This window comes from Pinus tabuliformis, chromosome 5_2 (genome assembly GCF_031772625.1).
Source record: "Pinus tabuliformis cultivar Carrire ecotype Pingquan chromosome 5_2, CPIR1, whole genome shotgun sequence".
NCBI classification, from domain to species: domain Eukaryota; kingdom Viridiplantae; phylum Streptophyta; class Pinopsida; order Pinales; family Pinaceae; genus Pinus; species Pinus tabuliformis.
In genome coordinates this window covers 431,434,751-431,458,544 of record NC_142306.1, presented here as the reverse complement: position 1 = coordinate 431,458,544, position 23,794 = coordinate 431,434,751, and positions in this window count along the sequence as shown.

Below are 23,794 nucleotides of genomic sequence, written 5' to 3'. Positions count from 1 at the left end.
TCGGGATTGAATATGCTGCAACATATTTTTTGGGTCTGTAAGCTTGTTATGTTATTTTTGTATTTTCTTTTATGTTGGTTGGAAACTCATACCTTTAGAAACAATGGTTGGGGCTTGTTCATATCTTTTCCTAGGGGAATTTTTTGGTGAAGTTCCTCTGACAATGACAAATTATGCATTTAAACTAAATATGCTCATAGTCCAATTCTATGATATGGATCCATTCTCCAAGGTTTGTCTTTAGGGTCAACATAGATGCAAGAACAAGAAAATTGTCCTCCTTTTGGTTATTCTTTATTTAGATAGTGGCACATATTGTTTCCATTATGTTCAGTGCATCAAGCCCTAGAGATGAACAAGGAGGTGTGAAAACTGAACCCACACTAGAAATCTAGTGATGTCATAATCTAAATTGAAATCAAGACTCCATGGAGTGATAAAGAGGCCTATGGAGCCCATGAAATACAAACCTGATATGAAAATAAAATCTCTTTCCCTTTTGTATAGAAACAAGAGGACATGGAATCCCCTTCCAATTTCAATGAAAGTTACTTGTCCTTGAATCTTCAAGAACCATTGTTCTATGATCCAAGTTTCAACAGCTTCTAGATTTTGCCAAAAGCCCATGAAATTTCCAGCCAACATATTTTTTAAGAGAGACAAGGCTCTCTTGCACAAATATTAAGGAGAGAGATCCACTACAGGGGTCTTAGATAATTTCTACACAGTTTTGTTTTTGGGAGGAGAAGTCACTAACGTTTTTGAGACTATAGCGAGGCTTTGAAAGTTGCTTCCTTCTCCATGTCATTGTGAGTAGAATGTAGAGAAAACATGGATGACAACATAAACAAGAGAAGCTATGGGTTAAAAGACTCAATAAGCATAATAATCCCTACAATTAAACCATCCAAACAAGCTCGAGCATGCTTTAGGCTTGTAAGAAAACTATCGGTGACTAGGGAAACCCTAGTCTCCTGATAGAGAACTCCATTTAGAACTTAAAAATAATTTTATTTAATATATTTTAAAATACATATTAATATTGAAATAGTTGATTTATGATATATATTGAATTTATTATTATTATTATTATTATTCAAATATCATAAATTAACTTTATATAAAGAATTAAATGGTACACATATTAGAAAGTAATCAATTTTTTTACTTTCCCAATTATTTCTTATTTTTTGGGCATTGCAATATTTTATTATAATCAAGCCTAAAATAATTTTTAAATATATAAAGAAAGTTGATAACTTTTTTATTATTTTTTGTAAGCTTGGTAGGACTACGTCTTCATCATGTCCGACTTCACACCCTGATCGAGGGGATAACACAAGATTTGAACCCAAGACTTTTAATTTGGTGAGACTTCATTCCCACGCCCATATGCAATTGAGCTATCCCAAGCGCACTAAAGAAAGTTGATAATTACAAAAATAAATTAATGTGGATATTCAAGTATGTTATTCAACTCCTTTGTTGAAATATTTTAAAAAATATACGAGTTATACATCTTCCTCATACTCAAAAATGAAAATAATTTTTTTTGATATAAAATTATATTACTTCACATGAACAACTAAATATTTATGCCGTAAGGCATTGCATCTCAAAAGAACTCCCCTCCTGTGCCACCTGTACCTTTATTTACCTTTGATTCAAGTGTTAGATGATGGAAGTAACATTTGCCATCCAATTAAAAACGAGTATTAGTCAGTTATGATTCAATTTGTTGTGTGATAGTTACGATATGGGATATTTCTTAAATATCATAATGCAAAGCGCAATCTAGGGTTAATGGCATCCACAAAGAGCTAGAGGTTGAGATCCACATTTTTTCTTTTGGGTAATGGCGAGGGACAATACTTGTGAGAATGGTGTGCAGTTCGAAACAGGGTCTATGGCTTCTTTGGTGGCTTCTTATGGAGAAAAAAGATCGGCTCTATGTTGGAATATCTAATTCCTACATGCCTCTAGTTGTGATTCTTTCTATATAAGGATTCAGTTCCTATTCTATAGGAGTTGGCAATATCTACTTGTTCCTAGTTTGGTGTGTGGTTGAGATATTTCCTCAACCAACAGATTGTGTGTCCAAGATAGTCTACCTATCTTGAGACAACACTTTTTGTATATATGTAATAGCATTTGAATAATAAAGTAATTGATATTCTCAACTTTTATGATGGTATAAGAGCCCTGACGGCCTAGCCCCTCATGGGCTTGGCTCGGGCTGAGGAAATAAAGATTTTAGTGTATGTGGTTTGTCCATCAGTTTTTTTAAGCACCTGTTGTTAAGCATGCTGCTGCTGTGGTCTGACATATACAGGACGCTGTAAATTATGTTGCCAATGAAGACCTGCGGGCATCTTTTGGAAGGCAGAGTTGTTGACGATTGGTTCCTACACACAGCGTGGATATTTTCAGCGATGGATCAGCGTGAACATTTCACAGCATGGATCGTTTAAGTAGTGGCTATCTTCATTTTTTGGTGTGATCAGTTAAAAGATTACAGCCTCCAGCAATCGATGGTACAGTGAAAGTGGAGGGGAGAAGCGGAGGAGCGTCTCTGCACTCAGCTTGTCCGATCTGTGGCTCTTCAGTGGTTCTGTGGATGGATTTTTGCTCTGGAGAGCATGGCATAGCTAAAAGAGAAGAGATGTTGGAGCTGTCAATTCTGATTTATTCTAGGCTAAGCACTGAGAAAGGCTTTCGTTAGAGACGGTGAGAGATTTTTCAGAACCCATTGAAGAGATAGTACAGTCCAGTTCCCCTGACACATTGACTGTATCAGATCTAAGTCATGGTGAAGGAACTGTTCTTCAATTCCTTGCGTGTAAGTTTATCCAAAGATTCATGTGTATTTCTTGAGATGTCGAAAATAAGTGCCCTGTCAAAAGAGTTGGTGAAATGCGTGGAAATTGTGTTTTTTATTTATGGAAGATCAGAATTTTCCTTGACGCTTGTTGTGAGTCCCACTGTGATGAGGCTGAAAGAAAGCCTGTCAATGTCGCGTTAGAATTTTTTGATTTCTACTCATTGCGAATTTGTGTGGTGCCTGCAATTAACTACTGGTGCATATGCTGACAAACAAAACTGCTAGTGATTATATCCGTTGAGGAATGGTGATGTGGGTACAGAGGCCATCGCCATGCCATAGGGCATAATTGTCCAGAAAAGGATCAACATGATGAGGAAGATGAGCTTAACAAAGATGAATTTATTCTCATAGGTTTTGATGTTAAAGAGGCTTTTAGTAATGGAGAGGATTGTGAGGAACGAGGAATGACATGACGAAGAAGAATCTTCATGGGCGAGCCATCTTGCGGGTGTAGGCAATTACTTTGAACAATGTGATGACAATCACCAAAATAGAAATGAAGTCGAAGCTGGAGATGCTTCAAAAGACAAAAGTCCACTTGAGAAATCTAAAAGCACTCCTGTGACTCCAGTGACTGAAATGCCTCCATCAGTTGCATAAATTGTCCCTCTATTTCTTATTCTGGAATTGGAGTGATAAAGTTGTCATTGAAAAGTGACTCGTTATATAAGGTATTCCATCGTCTTTTCTTAGCACATTGATTCAAGTAATTAAAATTCTCATGTAATTAATGTAAATATGGCTAAAAATTAGAAGTTGACAATTAGTTTGGCCCACTATTGTCATGAGTTTGAATCTATGTTGGAATTGGCCATTCCAACAATAGAAAAATTTATTTGTAGGAATGATTAACCATGGGATATGATGAAGACATGACTGTGAAGATGGCATTAGAGGAGATGCATCAAAGATTGGAAGATGATGGACAACTAGGTGAAAGTTTGTGTGAGTTAGTGTGAGTTTCTGGAATAGACTCACTAGCATGTTATTTTATGAGTCACATTTTATTAAGTAAGCAAGTCTAGGGTGTTTTATAGTGGTCTTTGTAAACTGTGTACCTGGTAACTCCAGAGTTGGAGTGTGAAATGTAAGCCTTGTAAGGCATGTGTATCCCCATATAGTTCGTGGTAATCTAAAAACCACTTTGTATTCGTAATATCCGTTTGTGGTGAGCTAGAAACCGCATGTAAGAGTGAAGTGGGACAAAGATTCCCATTGGCATGGTTTAGGGTTAGCCGAGAGAACCCTCGGCCTGGTTGAGTCGCGTATTTGGAGTGCCCTAGTGGTAGGTTTGTAGCCTAGAGTGGCTGGAGTGCCCTAGTGGCAGGTTTGTGGCCCATAGTGGCTGGAGAGCCTTCATGGCTGTGTTGAGCCTTCATGGCTGAGTTGAGCCTTGGTGGTTGTGTTTAGCCTTGGTTGCTGAGAGCCCTTGGTGGCATGGTTGAGGGTGATCCGTTAAAACCCAGAGCATGGTTATGGGTAATCCAATAAAACCTATGATGATATTGGAGGGGGATTTACAGGTACAAGTACAGGTACAGATGTGCAGTTATAATGGTTGATAGCACCATGTATGTGAAGGGAATCCTACAAGACTAGCAGTTGCAGTGGTTTGCACCCATGCATTCTGATAGATGGTTGTTCCCTTATATGGACATCAACATATTATTTTTGGTATATTTGACCACAACTAGATTTTTCACATTGATGTGGAGATAGGTACTCATTAAGGGGGAGTGTTGAAATATGTAATTCGTACTTGTCTCTAGTTGTGATTCTTTCTATGTAAGGAGTCAATTCGTATTCTATAAGAGTTGGCTATATGTACTTGTTCCTAGTTTGGTGTGTGGTTGAGAAATTTCCTCAACCAACAGATTGAGTGTCCAATATAGTCTACCTAACTTGAGACAACACTTCTTATATATATGTAATTGCATTTGAATAATAAAGTAATTGAGATTCTCTAATTTTATCACTGTATGTGGTGTGAGTGCCGATGGATCCAAACTCATGACCTGCCTCTAAAGTGATGTGGCCAATGTATACAGAGCTCCACTGGGAATAGGGTTTCGGGGTTTGACAGTCGGAGATGGATTTGTTTGTGGATTGGAAGCCTCATTTGGACAACCATATCTATGTGTAGATGGGTGTTCCACCCGCGATGGCATCTCTGGTTTCAGGTCATTGCAATGGGTGGGTATCATGTGTGTGGGATTTAGGCAAAAGGACCAGGTCTGATGGTTTTTTGGGCGGTTAATAAATCTACCCGTCCACTTAATGTTGCATTGGGAGCTTTGGTGGGCTGGAAATTTCATACATGCACAAGCACGTGCACGGTAAGTCAGAGAACAAATTGGATTGGGTCAGGTGAGTAACGATCCCTATTCAAGTTGCCTGGGGCTCGAATACCATAGTGTTGAATAAGTTTGAGGAGGAATTTTACCTGTAATGTGATTGACAAAAATAATTTTCATCTATACGACCTTCCAAGCGAAAAATGGGAAGTTAATCTACCTGCTGAAGAAGTTCCACTTGAGCTTCTTAAGCCATCTATGTGAATTAACTTTGAAAGGGATGGAATTAAAGAAGAAGATTGGATATATTTGGTAGTTATTCCCACTAATGGATGGTTACTTCTAGTGGCATTCTATTTTGGTGTGCACTCTAGATTTGAGAAAAATGACAAGAGGCGTCTTTTCAACATCATCCATGAGCTTCCTATGATATTCGAGGTTGTGACTAAAACTGCAAAGAAGAAAAAAAAGAGAAACTAAGTGTAAACAATCACAATGGCAATAAAAAATGTGTTCTACACTTAAAATAAAAAATAAGAAGACATCACATTATCATGTTTGACGAAAAACTTTGAAAACAAAAGTTACTAAAGTTTTCTAATGAAAAAATTGAAGTATGCATAAATTCTAAGGTAACAATCACTTCTACTCTCAAACCCCAACATAGAAAAGTGATATTTAATGGTAAATGTGGAAATAAAAGTAATCGAAAATCATACTCCCCCAGAAATTTGTGGAAGGAAAATTACTCAATAAAGTAAATTTTAATTATGTTTTTTTGTCTTTTTTGGCACAAATTACAAATATTTTTTATAAGATTGTAAATTAGTTATTTGTTACCCATTTTTAAAATGCATCTAAATACCAGTATAACAATTTAAATTTGTTATTTGATAAAGTTTTAATATAATTTAAACCAAAATTTTAAGAAAGAAAAACATAATAGAAACTAATTAAATAAATATGAATTAAACAAATATTTATCTCGATACTCAATGTAACATCGAAGTGCTTATCAGCCAACTACCTAGTTTTCAGATAAAAATCACAATTTAGGAAACAACTTTTCACATGAAGAGTAAAATATAGAAGCGGTTAATAAAAAATCTTGCCATAATATTTTCATTACTCATAATGACCCACTTTCATTGGAATCATGTCAAGTATAAATCTAAGAAAGATATATGAATATTTTTGCTGATTAAAATTTTTTAAATTCAAGAAACATTTCTATCTACAAAATGTTATATTAAATTACTGTAATTATACTTTTCAATATATGATATATGTAAAATAATTAACATGAAGATAAAACATTACAAACAATACAATTTTTCGATGTTCTATAAAGCATTAAAAAGATACCATCCTTTCATGCCTACTAGAGAAATAGATGAAGTGTAAATCTAAGGGGATATAATTTTAAGGGATAATTTGAATATTTTACAATATCATATCTTAGAGTAATTATACTAGAGATCAATAAGATTTATTAAAATTTTGAAAATTTATGAAACATTTTTATCTTTAAAATTTTTCAGAAGATTTTATTTAATTAATATTAAATTAATATAATTACTCTTTTTCAATATATGATATATATAAAATAATTAAAATAAAAATAAAACATTATAAGCAATACCATCTTTTAATGTTCTATAAGCAATTTAAAAAATACCATCCTTTCATGCCCACTAGAGAATAGTGACGAGAATTTGAAGTAAAAATTACCTAAGTCAACCAAACAATTAATCCTTCTAGCAATAAACATACGGTATCCATGTAACACCCTCTGTTGCAAAAATATTTATTTTCAGGCTGGAAAAGCAAGAATATTATAATATTTTTATTTAAATAATTTAAACAGTTTGTTAAGAAAACTGAATGAAAACAGTTACATAACTCCTTCGATAGTTACAAATAGCGCCCACCTTTCCTCCACAAAAGAGGGAAAATATTTGGGAAAGGGGGACAAATAGAAGGCAGGAGAGGTTGCTGAGATTTTTCCTTTAGCTAGGCACAAGTAACCAGTGGGAAACAAAACTATGGCTAACAGTCGAATTGGTATGTGACTTGAGGATGGACAATAGTCCTAAAGCCCAATATACCAATTTGTGTATGCCTAGTAACTGTCAGGAGCAGGAAGTGCTCGGAGGGGGATGTTGGACATAATTGCCAGGTCCATGGTTGGGTGGTGAGACCTTCCAGAAAAACAGAAAGTATTTATACAACTCTAAAATAGTCATAAACAGATAAGTGACCAACTCTGGGCTTATTATTTAATTCCTAGAAAGGCATTATTTTCAAGGAGGAACAAAAAATCATTGTTATAGCTAAAAATTTAAGTATATTCTGTTGTATTAAGAATGGAAAAGTAGTAATTATATTCTATCTTTTATTAGGATTATGCTCTCTTGGTTGAGATAACGCAATGATACAATCTATTAAATAGATGACCAAAAAATATTTATACTATTTATTCATAGGAACATAAGATAAACAACACACTACTGTTTCAAGCAATGATAGAGAAAACAATGTCAAAATTCTGCATTTAAGAGATCTGTGGTTTGTATCTTTTGAGTCAGTTACCAGAGAATCCATGTTATGAAACCAGCTCACAAAAAGATAGAAAAGAGAGATCCACGACTTAGAATTCAGCCTCTTCGAGGGGGCAACCTCCTTTACATTACATAAATGAACAATTCTTGGATGATACAAATGACAAAACCTCCTTTCTATATATAGGAGTCTAAGGAGTCACAATATAATCCAGCCGACCTAACAATAATAATATAAAGCCACAAAAATAACAATAGAGGGATTCTATGGGGCACAGAAATAACAATATGGGGGTAATAGGGGCACAACAATATAAATAGGGGGTATAACTACAATAGTAATGGGGTAATCACTAGTATTATAGGGACCCAACATGCCCCTCTCCTTAAAAAAAAGTGTTGTCCTCAATGCTTCAACAGTTCTGGATACTTCTGCATAAAATTCTCGTCCTCCCATGTGGAATCTTCAGCGGATAAGTTCTTCCACTTGATAAGATACTCTGAAATTGATCGATTTCGTAGCTGTCGAGTTCTTGTTTCTGTGATTGCTTCTGGTTCCAATATAATTTTTCCTTCCTCGTCAAGTTCTGGCAATATTGTTTGAATTGGGAGCTTGTCACCTATAACCTTCTTTAAACATGAAACATGGAAAACTGGGTGCAATCGAGAAGCTGCAGGAAGCTCCAATTTGTATGCCATAGTCCCAATCTTTTCCAACACCTTGTACGGACCATAATACTTTGGTGATAATTTATTATCCTTCTTAGCTTGCTTTAGGGACATTTGCTTATATGGTTGTAGCCGTAGGAATACCCAATCACCTACATCAAAACTTCTTTCACTGCGATGTTGATCTGCCTGTTGTTTCATTCTATTTTGTGCCAACACGAGGTTATCCTTTAAGAGTTGGAGGACTTGTTGTTGATGTTCGATGTGATGTTCCACTGCCTGAACCTTAGAATTCTCTCTTAAATATGATGTGATGGATGGTGGTTGATACCCATAAAGTGCCATAAATGGGGTCATTTTTGTTGCTGTATGGAAGGAAGTGTTATACCACCATTCAGCCAGAGGCAACCATTTGACCCATTGTGTCTGTTTATCAGATACAAAGAAACGAAGATATCCTTCCAAACATTTGTTTACTATCTCAGTTTGCCCATGAGATTGAGGATGATAAGATGAGCTATGAGCTAACTGAGTCCCAAGACAAGAAAATAATTCTGTCCAAAAATTTCCAGTGAAAATGGGATCTCTGTCACTTACAATAATCTTTGGGTTTCCATGTAGCTTTTGAACTGTTTCCATAAATGAAGTAGAAACTGTACTGGCTTTAAATGGATGTGATAATGCACAAAAGTGTGCATACTTGGTAAGTCTGTCAACTACCACCATGATGACACTCTTTCCCTCAGACTTGGGTAAACCTGTGATAAAATCCATTGAAACCTCCTCCCAACGTTGGCTTGGAATGGATAAAGGTTGTAATAGACCTGCTGTCTTAATTTTTTCAACTTTATTTTGTTGGCAAACCAAACATTCCGCCACAAACTTTTGAATATCTGATTTAAGGCCATCCCAAAAAAATTCCTTCTTAACCCTGTGGTAAGTTTTTAAAAATCCTGAGTGCCCTCCTAAGGGAGAAGTGTGCAATTCCATAATAATCTTTTGTTTTAGTTGGGAATTCTTACAGAGGTATAAGCGATCTTTGTACCATAACGAATCATTTTGCCAGCTAAATGTATCAGAAGTACTGGAATCTTGTTGTAGCTTTTGAATAAGTGCCCACACTTCTTCGTCGTTCTTCCATTCCTCCCTTGCTTCATTATTGAACCCTTTTGTTTGAGACTTATCAATTGGCTAAAAAAAGTGTTGCTTTTTGTATCCTCATAATGTGCTATCAATTCTTCCGTAAAAATTGCCCAAGTGATAAATTGTTTACGAGAACAAAGCCATTGATACCATACAAACTGATTTGGTTCCAAATATAAAGTTGCCATACGTACCTTTTGTGTGTTTTGCACATTATTGAGATCGAAGAATTGCTCCATCTGTAATATCCATGTGGCGGGATCCTTGCCATCAAACTTCCTCATATCGATTTTTGGAACATGGTGAGTCTTCGATCCAACATTAGAGTCTATGGAATCATGATTAACATTTCTTTTGTTCTCATCATGAGTTTCCTTTACTACCTTTTCACCATTAGTAAGTATTTCTTGTAGAAAATTTGTCAAATCTGTCTTCAAATCTGCCATGTCTGTCTTCAAATCTGTCTTCAAATCTGCCATGTTTGTCTTCAAATCATCCATCTTAGCTTCCATGCCCTTTATCTTATATTCCACACCATTTATCTTATATTCCATGCCATTTATCTTAGATTCCACGCCATTTATCTTAGCTTCTGTTAGCTTTTGTGAGCGTGACATATGTTGCACTTGTTCTTGTAATTTTGATATATCATGTAGCATTTCTTCCTCTTCTTCATGAGTCATGCTAGAGCTTTCAGGTTCCTTACTAGGTGTTTGCATTTTCTTTCCTCGGGGCATCAGTTACCGATAATAATGCTTTACTATGCCCTTTGAATTCCGTTAAACCAAGCTTACACAAAAATTAAAAAAAAAACTACACACCTTTTTTCACTTTATAGAAGCCTGATATTGAATCTGATGTATCTCTGTAATTTCAGATCATCCAATTCTAAGGTTGCAACCTGTAGTAGCCTTCTGCGTCCTCTTTCCAATGCCACAAGTCTGAGCCCAATTGGATTCTCCAAGGAAGCGTTATGTGAAATCTCCCACAGTGACTTGCTTTTAGACTGGTTCAGTAGAGTGAACTTGTACGACGTTCCACGAGTCACTGTTTCAACTTTTGAATCTGAAACCCACAAAAAAGAAACTACAGTCCGTCCTCTTTCTGTACCTTTTTACGAAATTTCAATCCGATTCTCAGAGAGATAGTTATGACGATTTTTCCCAGGTCACCTGTTTTGAATGTAATTCAGGAGTCTGCAAAAAGGCCAACTCCCTCAGATCATATCTCCAAAAATATCGTGCAAAAATCTCTGAAATTCGGACCCAAGGTTCAGTGCAAATTCTTCTCAAATGGGTTTTTTTTGTGACTTCTAAAACGTCACAGAAAACAAGTTATAGCGCAAATGCCACGATGACCTGTTTGGAGCAGTGAAACCCTAGAATCCAAAACTCCGATACCAAATGTTATGAAACCAGCTCACAAAAAGATAGAAAAGAGAGATCCACGCCTTAGAATTCAGCCTCTTCGAGGGGGAAACCTCCTTTACATTACATAAATGAACAATTCTTGGATGATACAAATGACAAAACCTCCTTTCTATATATAGGAGTCTAAGGAGTCACAATATAATCCAGCCGACCTAACAATAATAATATAAAGCCACAAAAATAACAATAGAGGGATTCTATGGGGCGCAGAAATAACAATATGGGGGTAATAGGGGAACAACAATATAAATAGGGGGTATAACTACAATAGTAATGGGGTAATCACTAGTATTATAGAGACCCAACAATCCACAGTATGAACATTTTTATGCCAACGTTTCAAATCCCAACTGGGATCCATCACCAGGGCTAAATTCCTGCAAGATAATTCCTTCTCATAGAAAATTTGAGATTATAGCAATAGAAATAAGTTTAAGAATCATAAGAAACAACAACTATCTGAGAATAGAACCATAAATCATATTAATGTAATGAATAAATCGGATGGAACCCTATCGCTACATTTAAACAACATTGGAATCCTTTCAACATATGAAGGGTGACAATCTATCCAAAGCTATCAAACTTTTCTTCCATTTAATCTTCAATCAAAATGTTGAATACCTATATAATCATGAAAGACTAGTTATGGTCCGTTTTGGATCTCTGTCTAACCAAGAAGGAAGGACTGAAAGCCAACTGACCTCGTATCAACAGAGACTACATGAAACCATTGAAACAATAAACTTCAAATAAACAGAGAAACAATATCACGAGTACAACATTATAATTTATAAACCATTCGAGTCATAAATATAAATAGAAAGTGAGGATATCGCGCAACCAAGTTGAGAATCCATAAACAACCAAAAAAGCAAATAGCCAAGCTTTGCATCAAGGCAACCCTCTTAAGGGAAGCTAAAAACTATTTACGCAACGAAGGTTTTGCTGAGATGATCTTCAAGCCAGCAAACCCTCTCATCTGCTAAATTATAAAAACCCTTAAATACTCTCAACAGTAGACAAAACAAACGAAGTAAATTCCCTTTTTCAATGTCGTCAGAGGGTTTCATGGCAGACCAACTTGAAGACATAGAAGATGAGTATGTTTTTAGGGTGCCTTCCACATCTACACTTCAAGAAAGACATTGGACAAAGGGTTTACCTACAAGGGTAAACTAGAGGATTAAACCTTGGATTTCGTGAATAATTTTTTAACCAGATATAAGACCAAAAACATTTTAGGTTTCCTTCTTACCTGAGAAAGAGTCGCCTCAGGTGAGGGAGAGCCGAAGACTTGTAGTCACCATCAGATAGTTAACCGTCTCTAAAATAAAAACAAAAAAGGAAATTTAAATAATTTCTCAGTGCAAACCTAAAGCCCTTGCCTCGGAGGAAAGACATTCCTCATGCTTTGCGATTTGGTTGGAGGAATGAGGTAGCACTCGAAGAGCACAACTGCAACATAAGTAACCTTTGGTAGTTTTCCTTCTAAGTGAGGAAATTAAACTAAGTTCAGCATATAGCAGAAACCCTTACAATCTTACCTAAGAGCTCGCCTGAGGACGACGAAACGTGGAGGTCTGGTGCGAACATGGTGCCCCCTATCAACCCTAAAAATATACACAGAACCACCATATATTCCCTACCAACCTTAACAGAGTTGCAGAGCCACAATACTCGGGAAATTCCACACCCAATTGAGAAATGGACGATTTTGACAGATGGAGGAGATGGTTAGGTTTAGCAGGAAGTGTCGGACTTGTCGAATCCATCCACCATGGATATAAGGGTGGAAAAAACTTTCCATTAATGCCCTGGACCTCTTATAGCAGGTCGGGCTATCAAAATTAAAGCCGAACCTCAAGTGGTAGCGCCACATCATAATATTTTATTCGGGTGGTGTAATTTCCATGGTTTTCGAGCAAGCACCTGGTGGGGTAGATCCAAAAACTCATGTAGTTTCACCAGACAACCATAAATTAACACTTTAATAACCCTTTCCAATCAAGCTGAATCTTTTCAAATATATGCATGGACATTACGGTTAAATAAATGCAAGAGATTAGGATAATATTCAGTAATACTTTAAGTTACAGTTCAATAAAAAATAAAAAAAATCATATTGTATAGTGATGAGTGTTACAAATGGTATCAGAGCCCATGCTCGCACACTGAGACTTATGGGAGAGATATTACACATTTAATTAAATTACAAAATACTTATATCTATGCCTATGTGAACACAGGAGTAGAATACTGAACCAACAAACAGAAATACGAACGACACCCAGATTATCAAACCAGCAAGAAGTGCCTTACGTTGAGGCCAATCCAGATATATGGATAAAGTTGGGAGAAGAATCCTGGAAATCCAACGCTGCCCTACTTGAAACTGTGCAACAGTTACATACTGGAATGATGAATTTGAGGACAGATAACGAAGGACTGAGGCAGGAGAAGGAAAAGATTCTCAAAAGTTTGTCCGACCGACAAAATCAACGAGGACCAGACCCCAGTACAGAGGATAGAGAGAAGTCCCCAACAATCCACCATGGTGAGGAAAATGCAGAATCAGCAGAGGGACGTAAGGAGGATGAAGAGTGGCGTTTGGATAATGTTTCTGACCAAATAAAGACAAAATACAGAAGATGGAATTACACGGTGAATTAAAAAAAATAAACCGCCACTTTTCGAAGGAGAATCTGAAGAGGCCGTTGAAGCATGGCTGATTGACATGGGTAGATATTTCAGATTTTTGAATATACTCACAAACCTAAAGCACAATTGGAAGTTTACCAATTAAGGGGAAAGGCCATGCTCTGGTGGGAAGAAATTAAAACTGTGAGAAAGATTGATGAAGAACAAATGACGTGGCAATAATTCCAGAAACATTTTAAGGACAAATATTTGACCGAATGTTACTATGATGAAAAATAAAAGGAGTTCCATGAGCTAAGGTTTGGGACCTTGACCATGGACAAATATGTGAAGCTATTCACCTCCCTGTTACGATATCTCGCTTATATGCTGGAGGAAAAATCCAAAATTCAGCGGTTTATTAGCATTCTATCCAATTTTATGAAGGAAAAGTTAGAATTTGACTATCCTAGAACAATCGATGATGTTGTGCCAAAATCTCATATCTGTTATCAGCAAATGAAATAGGAAAGTGAAGCACACAAAGAAACTTCAGTCAGAAGAATAAAGAATTTAACCCCAAACAGACAATGGAATGTAAATGGAAGGATTAATTAGCAAAGAACTTTTGTGAAGTTTACCAGGAATGCACCCAAGGTCCCAGCATACACTGAAAATAGACAGATAAATGGAATTAGTAAACCTGCCACTGATCAACCACCAAAACAATCTCTGCAACGCTGGGGATGTGAGAATCTGATTATTACAAGAACTTCCCACGCAAAGCTAGAATGGAGCATCTTTCAAATATGGAGGAAACCTCCACAGTTGGAGATATAGCAAGAAGTATGCCCAGAATTAATGATGCTTTGGGCGATCATGAAGAAGAATACGTGCCCACCATGATCGAGTGCGAAGGTATGATTGATGATGAACTTGTTTCTGTTTTATTTGCTCGACGTGCTAGACTAAGTTACATTAGCCCAAAGTGGTAGAGAAATGTCAGTTGCTAAGACACAAATTTAAGAAATCTTGGCTATCTCAGCTAGCCACCAGAACTAAGAGAAAGATATCTATGAAAATAGAAAACTACGATATAGCAGTTTCAGGACAACCCATCCATGTTGATCTAAATATACTTCCCTTAGGTTCATACAATGTACTAATAGGGATGGACTAGTTGGAAGGGCGTTGGTCCCCATTGGATTGTAAAGAGAAATATGTAAGCTAACTTACAGAGTTGGGGCAAAGAAAGGAAGTTCAAGGAATCAAGAAAAAAATTAAATTGCATCCTATTACTACTAACTAGCTAGGAAGATGCATTAGAAAGGGCTGCCAGATTTATGCTATCCAAGTAGGATACTCTAATGACCAAAATAAGATGACTTCATTGGAGAATATTCCTGTAATTCAGGATTTTGTGGATGTGTTTCCTGAAACCATCCCTGGATTTCCACCTAGACGTGATATTGATTTTACCATTGAAATAATACTTGGAGCAACTCCTGTTTCGAAAGCTCCCTACCACGTGAGCACTCCGGAGTTAACAGAACTCAAAATGCAGCTTCAGGAACTTTTAGATAAAGGGTACAGTCACCCTAGTGTATCTCCTTGGGGAGCCCCTGTGTTGTTTGTTCGAAAGAAGGATAGGAACTTAAGGCTCTGCATCGACTATCGTAAGCTAAATAAACTGACTGTAAAAAGGAAGTATTATTTACCTCGTATTGATGATTTATTTGGTCAGGTGCAGGGGGGCAGCGTATTCTCAAAAAATGATCTAAGGTCCGGTTACCACCATATCAGAATAAAGGATGATGGCATTTGCAAAATTGCATTCCAAACTCATTATTGTCATTACGAGTTCGTAGTACTGCCTTTCGGCCTTCCCAATGCCCCAACCACTTTCATGTGCCTATACATGGAATTTTCAGCCTTTTCTAGATAAATTTGTACTGATTTTTATTGATGATATATTAATTTATTGAAAAAATGAGGAGGAGCATGAGAAGCACTTGAGAATAGTCTTGCAGATTTTGCGAGACAATCAGCTGTATGCTAAGTATAGCAAGTGCTATTTTTACAAAGACCAGATTCAGTACTTGTGCCATGTTATATTAGTTGAGGGAATAGCAGTAGATCTAGAAAGCATGAAAAATATAATGGAATGGACAACTCCCAATGTTGCTGACATTAGATCATTTTTGGGCCGGGCAAGTTATTACTATCAATTCATTAAAGGTTTTTCAAAAATAACTTTTCCTATGACCTTGCTACAGAAAAAGGGCCATGCCTTTCACTCAACAATGGATTTTCAACGAAGTTTTGAGCAGTTAAAGAAATTACTTACCACTGCACCGGTGCTAAAGGTAGCAGATCCGGAAAAATCATTTGTGGTATGCACAGATGCAATTAAGGAGGGTGTTGGTGGGATATTAACATAAGAAGGAAAAGTCATAGCCTATGAATCATGGAAACTGAAGGACTATGAGCAACGATACTCTTCATATGATCTGGAGTTAACCGCAGTAGTGCACACACTTAAAATGTGGTGGCACTACCTCCTAGGAAAGAAATTTATGTTATTAATTGATCATAGCAGCCTAACAAATTTCTTTAACCAATCTAGCTTAAATGCTCGACAGGCCAGGTGGACCGCATTCTTGAGTGAATTTGACTTCGATATGAAGCACCTTAAAGAAAAAGAGAATCAAGTGGCTGATGCATTAAGCAGGAAAATGCATTGTGTCTACGAAATACAATTCAGTCAAATAAAACCTAACCTTCTTCAAATCATCAAGGAAGCATCCCTCAAAGGCCTAGAACATTCATTCCTTTGGCAACAAGCATCAGAGGATGGGAAGAGGGGGAAACAATCTGATTATGCTGTAAACTCTGACAAATTTTTAACATTCAAAAACAAGATTTATGTTCCCAACCAAAATTATGTCAAACAATTGTTACTGGACGAATTTCACAGGAAGCCTTACACCGCTCACCCAGGATACCAAAAAATTTTGTTAGCCATCAGGAAAAATTATTTTTGGCTAGGTTTAAGGAAACATGTTGCAAAATACTTGTCAAAGTGTTTAGAGTGTCAGTTGGTGAAGGTAGAGCATCAGCATCCTACTGGTCTATTACAATCGTTATCCATTCTCGAGTGGAAATGGGAGACAATCACTCTAGATTTCATCATAGGACTACCCGCACAACGAAGCAGCATGACTCGATTATGGTGGTAGTGGATGAGATAATCAAAACCGCCCATTTCATACCTGTAAAATCCACCTACAAGACTATAGAAATCACAGATATATTCATGAGGGAAATTTTCCGATTACACGGGATACCCAAGGTAGTAATTTCCGAGAGAGATGTAAAATTTACATCCACATTTTGGAAAACCCTCTTTGATGGGTTAGGTACTCAGATTCAATTCAATACTGCCTACCATCCACAGATGGATGGTCAAAAAGAAAGAGTGAATCAAGTCCAGGAAGACATGTTGAGGATGTTCGTAATGCCACAACTGCACAAGTGGGAGGACTACCTCCATGTGGTAGAGTTCACCTATAATAATGGCCATCACGAATCATTAGACATGATCCCTTTTGAGGTGTTGTATGGAAGAAAGTGTCGGGTACCCATAGATTGGAATAGCTTGGTTAATACGTTAGCATTGGGTCTTGACATGTTAGCTGAAATGGAGGCCACAGTGAAAAAGGTCCGCTAGAACTTAAAAGTCACTCAGGATTGGCAAAATATTTATGCAGATAAAAGAACGACTCATAAATAATTTCATTCGGGGGATCATGTGTACTTGAAAGTTAAACCCCGGAGAAGCACTTTACAGTGGAAGGGCTGAGCCAAGCTAGCACCCTGGTAATGTGGACCGTTCCAAATACTTGAACAAATTGGACCAGTGGCATACAAATTAGCATTCCCCCGCCACATTCGAGTCCACAATGTCTTGCATGTCCCCTTGCTAAAAAAATATGTATACAACCCTCATGATATAATTAACTAGGAAAATATACAGGTCAAACAAGAGGGAGAGTTTCTTGCATAACCTCTTCATATTCTCGATCAGAGAGAAACCACCTTGAAGAAGCGAGCCATCACCCAAGCTAAAGTGAAATGGAAGCACTTTGGCTCGGAAGAGGCTACTTGGGAAGAAGAGGAGACCATGCAGAAATACTATCCGACATTATTTTCTTAAAAGAACACTAGAGGCAGTGTTCCTCATAAGGGGGGGAAGCTGTAACACCCTCTATTGCACAAAATTAATTTTTCTTACCAAGTTTTACGTAGTACCTCAAAAAATGTTATTTTTCTTAGCACAGTTTTTTAAAGAATTAAGGCTGGAAAAGCTAGAACATTATGATATTTTTATTTAAAGAATTTAAAGAGTTTGTTAAGAAAACTGAATGAAAATAGTTACATCACTCCTTGGACATTTAGAAACAGTTTCCACCTTTCCTCCCCCAAAGAGGAAAAGGAATGGGGAAAGGGGGACAAACAGAAGGCAGGAGAGGATGAGCAAGATTTTTCCTTGAGCTAGGCACAAGTAACCAGTGGGAAACAAAACTATGGCTAACAGTCAAACTAGTATGTGACTTGAGGTTGGACAATAGTCCTAAAGGACAAGATACCAGATTGTGTATGCCTAGTAACTATCAGGAGCATGAAGTGCTCGAAGGGGGATGTTGAATGTAATTGCCAGGTCCATGGCTAGGTGGTGAGGCCTCCTAGAAAAACAGAAAGTATTTATACATCTCTAAAACAATCATAAACAGATAAGTGACCAACTCTGGACTTATTATTTAATTCCTAAAAAGGCATTATCTTTAACGAGGAACAGAAAATCATTGTTATAGCTAAATATTTAAGTATATTCTGTTGTATAAAGAATGGAAAAGTAGTAAGTATATTCTATCTTTTTTTTGGATTATGCTCTCTTGGTTTAGGTAATGCAATGATACAATCTATTAAACATATGACCAAAAAACATTGATACTGTTAATTTCATTCTAAACTTTAACTGTTTATGCGTACGAACATAATATAAACAACACACTACTATCTCAAGCAATGAAAGGGAAAACAATCTCAAAATTCCTGTAAGATAATTCCTTCTCATAGCAAATTTGAGATTATAACAATAGAAATAAGTTTAAGAATCACAAGAAACAATCGCTATATGAGAATAGAACCATAAATCATACTAATGTAATGCATAAATCGGATGGAACCATATCACTACAATTAAACAACATTGGAATCCTTTCAACACACGAAGGGTGACAATTAGTCCAAAGCTATCAAAATTTTCCTCCATTTAATCATCAATCAAAATGTCGAATACATATATAATCATCACATAGTGATTATAGTCCGTTTTAGATATCCGTACAATTTGGAAGGAAGGAAGTGAGGATATCGTGCACCCTGGCTGAGCAACCATAAACAACTAGAAAAGAAAATAGCCAAACTATGCATCAAGGCAACCCTCTTAAGGGAAGCTAAAAACTATTTACGCAATGGAGTTTTGTCCGAGATAGAACTAAAGCCAACAAACCCTCTCATCGGTAAATTATCAAAACCCTTAACTACTATCAACAGTAGACAAAACAAACGAATTAAATTTCCCTCTTCAATGTTGTCGAAGGGTTTCATGGCAGACCAACCTAAAGACACAGAAGATCATTACGTTGTTAGGGTGCCTTCCATAGCTACGCTTCATGAAAGACATTGGATAGAGGATTTACCTGCAATGGAAAACTAGAGGGAGAGCTGAATACTTGTAGTCACCATGAGATAGTTAACGCTCTCTACAGAAAAAACAAAAAAGGAAATAGAGGAATTCTTAGTGCAAACTTGAAGCCCTTACCTCGGAGGAGAGAACTTCCCAGTGCTTTTTGATTCAGCTAGAGGAATGAGGTAGCACTCGAAGAGAACACCTGCAACATAAGTAACCTTCAGTAGTTTTCAGTCTGAGCAAGGAAATTAATTTCAGTTTAGAGTATAGTAGAAACCCTTAAAATCTTACTTGAGAGCTTGCCTGAGGAAGATGAACCATGGAGGTTTGGTGCTGGCATGGTGCCCCCTATCAACCCTAAAAGAAATTTCAGAACCACCACAATATTCCCTACTGACCTTGACAGAGTTGCAGAGCCACAATACTCAGGAAATACCACACCCAAATGAGAAATGAGTGATTTTTACAGACGAAGGAGATGCTTAGGGTTAGCAGGAAGTGTTGGAACCATCGGATCCATCCACCATGGATCTTACGGTGGAAAAAATTTCCATTAATGCCTTGTCCCTCTAGCAGCAAGCCAGACTGTCAGCATTAAAGCCAAACCTCAAGTGGTAGAACCACATCACAATATGCTATCCGGGTGGTGTAATTGTGACAGTTTTTGAGAAGGTTCTTAGTGGGGCAGAGCCAACGTCTCATGTAGTTTCACCGGATAGCCATAAATTAACACTCTAATAGCCCTTTCCAATCAACCTGAATCTTTTCAATTATATGCATGGACATTATAGTTAAATAAGTGCAGGAGCTTAGGATAACATTCGGCAATACTTTAAGTGATAGTTCAATAAAAAAGAAAAAGAAATCATATAGTATAGTGATGAGTGTTACAATCCATGAGCCTACCAAAAAACAGCCAAATAATACATTTTCAGTTGATTATTTGTGTATGGGTTACACACAATAATATGTCATTTTGAATATTGAAATATATTTTCAAAACTAAGAAAAGAGATTAGAAGTTATGTCCACACATTATTTGTGTTTGTGAAGAAAGTGGGCGATAAGTTCTTGATTTATGAATTATTAATCCAAGTTTCCAAATTTTGTTAGTATAATTTTAACTAAAAGAAAAAATTTTGGATTATTCTCTTACAACTCTTGCAAATCATTCTTATTTATAGTGTTAGGGGATCTGTAACAAGCACAATGCTAGTGATTAGTGTGGTCATAGAACCAGAGGAAACAACCACAACCCTAACATCTCCAGTGATATTAAAATTGCATTCCCCCCCATTGCTCCCATTTTCCATTATGTTGGCATGGTTGTTAAAGTCCTAGAAATTGTCAATGTGTATAACATGGAAATGAAATGGGGCACTAACAATTCTTTGTTGTCATCGACTGTCAAACTGGTGAGAATTTTCTTTACGAAGGAATAGGATGTAGTATAAAATGTTTCAAATATTGTAATACCTTGCTTTGTGTTATTTTCTTCTACTTGTAGAACTGTAAAAAGGTTGCTAGATTCCAAGAGACTCAAAAAAGTCTTGAACGAACCAACTAATGATAGCAAATTTGTCATATTGGTGAAGACCGGTGCCAGTGTTGGTCTTGGGTTTGGGTTCAATGTCGATGTTAGTTTAGCCGCCAGAACTACAATGCGTCCATTTCCATTACAATGGCTACGTCCAAATTACCATGTTGAAGGATGTCATGCCAAGCATTGCTTTAACCTTGTGAACAAATCTAACAAGGTCGACATAGACGTCTGTATTTTCCCGTAAGTCTTGTTACATTCAATATGTATGCTTAGAGTAATTCATTGGATTGCAATCATGCCAAGTTCTGAATATATTTTTTGTTTTGTAGGTGAAGCCAAAGCAGGTTAGACCATAAATAAGCTTGGGAGGAGATGTGTTCAATCTGATAGTGATGCATGGCTACAACCAAGCTTTCATTATGGGATTGATTATCACTGTAGATTAGATCATTCCATCCGTCTGAACACACATCCTTTATCAGTAGTACCTGAAGGAAACAGAGAGAAAGAATCTTTTTTATGCCTTCCACCCCTCTCATGGTATTAGAAATTCCAAATCTCATTGAAGATGAATTGAACATGAAAAATCCCACTTCAAAATACACTAAGAATATGGAATCGAATGTTTTTTTAGAGAGTGATGCCATGTGTAGAGTGTGTTAGCTTATCCTTTTTTCATGTGATTTTACGACACAAAGTGGAGCTTTTAGACTCATTCTCACCTAGGATAATAATTCTTAACACTGACTGTCTACAACATGTCTCAAATTATCACAAAAGCGTAACTCTATTTACCAAATGACAAACACGGTTGCCCATTCCCATGTTCATATTGTAAATTGAAGATCTTGTTTGTTCATTCCCATGTGATTTGCAATTGAAGTTTATGATTTTTCTCATAAAATTTTAGTGGAAATGTTGAATGCACTCCAAACTAATGTCCCAGATTATAGTAACTAGTAAAAATCCAATAATTTATCTCTCCATGCCTTAAAAAGGAAAACCCCAACTTATGTGTTATTGACAATTTGAGAAAACCTCAGTTGTGGCCATACCCTGTTTTATGGATTAGTGATTAATAATGTTGGTGAGATTAATTCATTAGTGAAAGTTGGATCAATTTGAATTTAGAATTCCTATGAAATTAGTTTAATGTGATGAATCATGTTTTGTTGTATTTACCTGGAAGGTGATATATATATATATATATATATATATATATATATATATATATATATATATATATATATATATATATATATATATATATATATATATATATGTATATATATATATGTATGTATATATATATATATATATATATATATATATATATATAGTTTCTAGCTGAGAGGAATATCCATTATTGTGTCACAAATATCACACTGTTGTCTCTTTCCTACATGCTCTAGTGGCTACCACACCAATCTCACTTCTCTTGGTTCTTGTATTGAGTATTTCAAACCTATTCACTTTGGCAGAGTCCTCTTGATTTTGTTTCTTTATTAAATGAATTAGTTGACACGATACAAATCTCATGAACTTTCAATTCATTGCAAGAGATATTCCCCTAAATCTAATGGTTTTGGGTGTACAAACACCCACTAATAGCAATACATCTCCTCTTGTATGATGCACTTTTCACATGTTCCTAATTAAAATACATTGGCATGTCAAGCTCAACTACAAAGAGTATTCGAGAATTAAAATACTATCTCAAACTTCAATTACATGATGAATTACGGTGTTTGGAATATTGTTACTCAACATCCAAACTTCAACAACTTGACCCAAATTTACAGCTTCAACTACAAGCCACTTGATCCATATGCATATCTTAGTAAGTAGCTCAATCCTTTTCCCCTAGGTTTTCCCACTTCATCATTTCTGACAACACCTTATCAGTTTTTCATTTAAATGTTAATAAGTTAAGATATCCCTAGTCTTATTTATGTCTTTGATGGTGCCTTTACATATGACAATGCATTGTTTTGGGGAATCAAATACTACAATGATATGATTTTGGAAGCTGAATTAATGGGAAATGTCTAGTTTGAATTGTTGCTTCAGAAGGATACACAAATATTTACTCTAAAACAGAGGTGGGTGTTCCCTCGAAGAATCTACTTCTATGATGAGGAAACACTCTTCATCTATGCTTTTTTTCATATTTTACTGACTTACGATGTTTCCATTGCAACATTTGGTGGAATTTCTAGTTTATTTATACTTAAAAGTGAGAGTGAAATGTTTTTAGAACACATTACTTAAATATGTTTGTAATATCAATAGAGGAGAAATAAAGTGAGAATATGATTATTGATGTTTTATAATGTTTTTAATTAAAAGTAACCAAATATGCACATCCATTTTAGTTTTTATTATTATAACCTATATTGCTCTCTTATGTAGAGAAATCTTTTATTTTTATTTTAAAAGAGAAGTGTCTACCCAATATTGAGGAGGGAAATTTACACATGTCCCTCATACTAAGTTGTGCCTCTAAATATAATTAAATTCTTAGGTAGCTAAAAAATAATTAGTTATATTTATGATTTTTCTTCTCAAATTTATTTGTTATGCTTTTCTTCTCAAATATATTTGTTATTCTTGACATACATATTGTAACTAAAAAATAGTAGGGGAGAGATGTCTAATGTTGTGCATGGACCTGTAGTTGTTATAGTACTAGTCCCACCAAGCCACCAAAAAATTGACACATGTGCAACCAATATTTAAACAAATATATATAACATTAAGTGCAAATATATTTTAATTTATTTCAAACATTTCCCAAAATGTTGACTCATCCCACAACTCTCCATAAATAGTCTTTTATATATCAAGAGTACAAAACATATTGTCCCAACTAGAA